Raw genomic sequence first — 5,854 nt, forward strand, 5'->3', positions numbered from 1 at the left:
GAAATTTGCTTAATGTGAGACTTAAATGACATGTCCTGATCAAAGATAACTCCAAGATTCCTCACAGTGGTGCTGGAGGCCAGGGCGATGCCATCCAGGGAAACTATATCTTTAGATAATGCGTCACGGAGGTGCTTAGGCCCCAGAGCAATAACTTCAGTTTTATCTGAGTTTAACATTAGAAAATTACAGGTCATCCAGGTTTTAACATCCTGAAGGCACATTTGAAGTTTAGCTAAACTGGTAAGTCAGTGAGGTTGTACTAAATTCCCCAGTTCATTGCAATTTTTTAGCATTTTGGTACAACACGATAACATTGTCAGAAAGTGAACAAACCAATCAATTAAGACAAAGAAATATTTCCTTTACCCAAACAATAACATTTAAAAGGAGGCATTACGGCTCAGACACTCCTTAAAAGACAAGTACCAAAGGACCTTTAGACAACTACTGACTTCAACAAGATCTAAGTGTTCAGAGGAACTATATACCGGGCAAAACAGTCAAAAAAGCACATAACTTCCAAATGAATACCCGGACTTGCACAAGATTTTGTGAAAGGGTTGGTCATGAGCCAAAGGACAGCTAATTAAATATTCATGGCAAGTGGCAAAAAGAGAGTGTGGCAGTGGGAGTGGGCCATAACAAAAAGGCGCACAACTTTTTATGGGTTTTACCAAATTTTGTAGAAACACAGAAGGATAGACAAACATACACATACACACCGTTTTTCCACATCCCCTTTTAATAACTCATGAAGTGTTTGTGAGGTTGTATGTGTGTAAATGCATGAATGCGTGGATCCATGCTTGGTAGCAGCTCTTGTGAATGTGACAATATTTTACAATAAGAAAATGTTTTCTTTTGTTTGTGTGCTTTGATTATAAAAACACCTGTTTGATCACTTCAGATGCAGTGAATCTGCTATAGATAATAAAGTGACAGACTGCATGTCCATGTATGAAGCTGGTGTCATTTGGCTAGAGTGATGGCCAACACTATGAAAATGAGGCTATGGTTGCAAAAAGAAAAAGACTTTCCTTTCATTTCTTGTGTCTGACTATTCTGAGATCTCACTGAACACTGTAGAGTGCACCCCCCCTTCATCTATCCACCCCCCCCTCTCTCCCTCCATCTCTGTCTTTTTACCCCCACCATTTTCCCTTTTTATTCTAATTTTTTTTCAATACAATTTCCTCCTCTTCCTTCCTTCTGTCATCTCATATCCTCCTTCCTCTCCACACCCACTCCCTCACATCATTTATTTCTTTTCATCTCCCCGTCATGCTGTCTGTTTGATTGGAGCTAGTCTACATGGAGTTTTCCATCCTGTGGCTTTGGGGTCATTTTCTGTCTGTTTTGTTTCATTCCCATATCCTCCTCCTACATGCCTTATTTCTCATTTCAAAGTAACTGATTATTTTCCTCTAGTTCACCCTCTCTGCTCTTTCACCTTTCGCTGTGCTGTCACATTCTCTTCTTTCTCATCTTTTTACAACTCATATTACTGTTCTCTTGGTTCCTATACTTCCCTCCTTTTTTTGATTTTCCTTTTACTTCTATTTTCTCCATACTCCATACTGCACACCATAGATATGTCACTACTATACTCATCTTCATAGTATACTCTTTTGGCATTTAATACGCAAGACATAAATGTACATAAACATTTTGTATAGTATGAATGCACTGTTAGTCTAAAACCCAGTTATTATTATGCACTATGAAGTTGGTCCTCAGATGTATTCTTCTTCCTATTCCCATTTAATCATTTTCTAACCTTCTTTTTCCTCTTCTGCCTCTCCCACATACTGTAACTCACTTCTTTCTCTAAAGCCACATCAAGGTGAAACACTTGATGCTCAATGGAGTTTGACAACTGACATTTTCCTCCACAGTGGATACATTTTTAAATGTTGGTCCCGCGTTTTGTTGTATCTGGGAACAAAATGTTTCCTAGTCAGGTAGTGTCATGTAATCCATTTCTATGAAACCTATGACAAGTTAACCTTCAAAACAAACCATTAGTGTGAATAATGAGCTTTTAGAGAACAATCTAAGAATGCTGCAATGTATGGAAAATGTTTGAGAGGGAAACTAAACTAAACTAAATTTTCCAATTGATCTAAATTATTGTGTCCCTTTCCTTCCCTTATACCACTTACTTCCTCTTTATAGCGGTAAACTGCAGGCAGCTGCAGCCCTCAGAGTTTTGATTAAAGGTCAGTGTCAGAGGGAGTGGATGTGGGTCAGACTAATCAGTGCACTTCATGCATTCGTTCATAAAGTCTGAAAATATAATGAGGTTTCTCTGTATTTGTCTATTTTTTTATTATCTCACTCTTTTTCTCTTCTTAGCATTCCTTTCTCTTGCTGTCTATCTTTTTGCTTTGGTTCTCTTGTTTCATAGACAAAAAACTAGGGTACCCTAAATATAAACAGTGTAACAATGTGTTTATACTGTACAACCCCCAGATCTTTTACAGCCGCACACAAACAGAATTACAGTATACATTTTATCATGACTCATCCATGTTCGTGTGTGCCACTGTGGTTTTTAATCTTGTGATTTCCAGTGATTTTCCACAAGCAGGTTTTGGTTATGTATTTGATTTTTGCCTGAGTGTGTTTTGCTTTGCCTGGGGCAAAAACCCATGCAAGTACTTTAAGACTCTCAAGAAAAGCATCCATCCCACTTCCTACTGTTTACCTGATGATTGTTGCGATGTTATTAAGATAAAATAACTGCCACCATGCCAAGTCTCTCAGTACCCTAAAAATTATGTTAATATATTACAAAATTGTTTTCTCACTCATATTGTAGAGGCAAACATAATCGGTGTCTGGATTATGTCCACAAGCATTGTTTTTTTGAGTGAATTAAAATCTACATGTGCTAATATTGTATTGTATTATTTAAATAATATCATGTTTTAGTTTTTCAGAAATACTGATACAATAAACCTATAAAAATATTCAATTGAGTTACAGAAACTTGTTGGAGGCTAGCAAGGACAGAGGGCAGGACTACTGTTAGCGTAGAAATTATACATAGCCTGGTGGAAACTATGTGCCTTAGAGTCCTCCTTCTTTCCTTGTTCTTCTGTCTATCTTGAGTAATTCTTTTGTTTCTCCTTCTCTCTCCATATTTCCTGCTAGACCTCTGTACACTCTCAACACCCTCCTCCCACGTCCTCCTTCTCTCCCAGTCTAACCACTACTCCCAAGATAAATCTAAACCACAATGAAAACACACGCAGCCTTCAGCTGTTTAACCCATCATTGCAAGGAATGAGACAGAGAGGAGCCCAGGGGAGCAATGGAGAGCTGGAGAGAGGAAAAAAAACAATGTTTTATTTAAAGAAAACCGAAAAAGCTACATGGCTGGCTTTTTCGTCAACAGACACTATCGAGCCAAAAGCAGTGTGAGACAATGTTAAAGCCAGTTAACTTGTGATATGAATGTTGTAGCTATTAAAAGTTTGATTTGATTGAACTTTTTGTATGTCAAACAGTCCTTCATTGACTCATCAAGAGTTTTAAATAACTGAGATAAGTACTTTAAGTAAAAAGTCCAAATGAAAGCTGTCCAGATCGATACTTGTATGCTGGTGTTAGGATTTCTATCTGTGTCAGATTTGACCCTTTAGGTTGTTTTTGTTCCATTGATTGAACTGCTTGTGTGCAGGATTGATCCTGTACAAATCAATTTGACTGATCCCTGACTTTGCTGTTGTGTGGTTTAATGAAAAGACTGAATAAGTGAGAATAATATCCCACTGATGTCAGTTTTGGACAGATCTATTGCCCTTCACCAGTCCAGAGAAAGTTAAGTGCACAGGCAGCTGTTTATATCCACCTCAATGGGTTGGCTGTATGGATGGCAATGTCAGTCCATTACTGTTTGTCCAACACTTTTGTCCTGAGTGTTATATCTTCATTTCCACTTGTTCAGCACTTCAGGATCTCTTATACTAATGTCAACCTCAGATGCCCTGGAAGCTGGATTACTGCTTACATAGCATGACAAGTTAAACATTAGCATGAACAGAAAGTGAAAGGCTCAATGAGTTTTTGCCCCAGGGCTGGGGAAACCCTAGACAGTACCAGTCTATTACTGGCATTAAGGCATTGACAATAACATTCTATCTTTTGTGTGTCAAACCACACTTGGCTCAAATTCTTGACATCCAGGACCATGCTGCTGTAATTCCTATTTGTTTCTGTAGAAGTCAGTAAAGGTAATAAGCTAATTGATAATGAAAATAAGATTCCCAACTAATTCAGCGGTGTCTGCTACTTCTGCCACTTTCTCACTTGCCTTTGGTCTTTGTAAAGAAAAACAGCTGTTTCCCTTCACATATTGGAAAATGATGATAAACGCAGTTCATCTTAGCCTGCATCCATGGCATGTACTCAGTTGTTCCATAACTGTGAAAAATTGGTTTGTAAATCCTATTGTGCGCGAGGACACTGCTTAAACTACTGCAAGGCTAGTGTTCACGGTTCAGTGAGTGCAGTAAAGATGTTTTAATCTAGGAGCCCTGAGGATGGCAAGTAAAGTACTGGATGGAGATTAAGTGGATTTCATGTTGCTGTGGACAAAGTTATTACCACACATGCTCACACACCCACACAAGCAGTAGATATAGCTACAGTATTATTGCAAAGATTGAACAGAATCTGTTTTGTGGTTTGACCTTGTTTATGAAGACGCATGTGATGTGTTAACCTCTAAGATTAAGTTTCTGAACGTACAAGGTTGCCAGATAAACAAACCTACACGCACACACACACTCAAGCCCAGCACACTGTTCATACACTGGACATTTCACTGAGCATAATAAATTATTCGTGGGAACATTAATTTATTCAAACAGATTATTAAAATGTCAGATTTGAATTTCCCCTGAAGCACTTAACTGTGTTTGTGTACTTTGGTCAGCAGTAAAGAGTAAGATAGCTGTTCAGTTGTGTAATATAAAATGTGAATCAGAGAATGAGACCTACACAGTCGACATTTTGAGATCAGAAAGGCTGTTTGGAATTGCTAAATACTAAAAACCATCTTAGGGAGTTTTCAGACTTGGCCTAAATACTTGAATCTCGACCCAGGATCACTTCTTTGGAAGAGGGGGTCATTATGAGAGGTTGGTTCTCACTGTGCATTTGAAGCTACCATCTAGTCGTGGAATGAATACCCTGAATTGAATCCAGAATTTTTGCATAGACATGAGGTTCCATTTTCTGGACCTCGCCCAGACTCAAGACGGTGCCAGCTAGAAAACTCGAAGTTGAAACTAATCAGTTGAAGTGGAGAGGTGAGGTTTTAAATGTACCTTGTAGTTTTTGACATCTAGTTATGGAGCAGTTTTTTGTCTTGTGCCCACTCGAGAGGCAACGTCTAGCCAACATTTTCACACTATTAAACTAATCTACATGTGGCATGATGTGAAAATGCAGCACATCAGTGAAAGCAATAAAGAAGACTGTGAAAACATGGATGTAAACAATTAGCTAAAGTTTCAGAATGAAAAAAGAAAATTGGCAGTGCAAATGTTTTATGAAGAACAAAATGCATTCAACACATTTGTTAGACTTCAAAGATACACAAAATGCATTTTGGTGAGTAATGCTGAATGTGAATATACGTTTTGTTGGTTTACAAGAAAGGGGTCTACAGTGCACTTTCAAATCCAAGCAGCACACAACATTCAAGCTACTGCAAGGTGCAGCGTCGTCGCTTTCTTCAATGGAAAATAATGTTTCTGGTTTTTGCCATTATTTCATGTGTCCTTCTGTTTGCCTCTGCTTCTCTCGTTTAGTTCATGTTTACGGTCATTCCCGTTCTGTG

This window comes from Micropterus dolomieu, linkage group LG16 (assembly GCF_021292245.1).
Source record: "Micropterus dolomieu isolate WLL.071019.BEF.003 ecotype Adirondacks linkage group LG16, ASM2129224v1, whole genome shotgun sequence".
NCBI lineage: Eukaryota > Metazoa > Chordata > Actinopteri > Centrarchiformes > Centrarchidae > Micropterus > Micropterus dolomieu.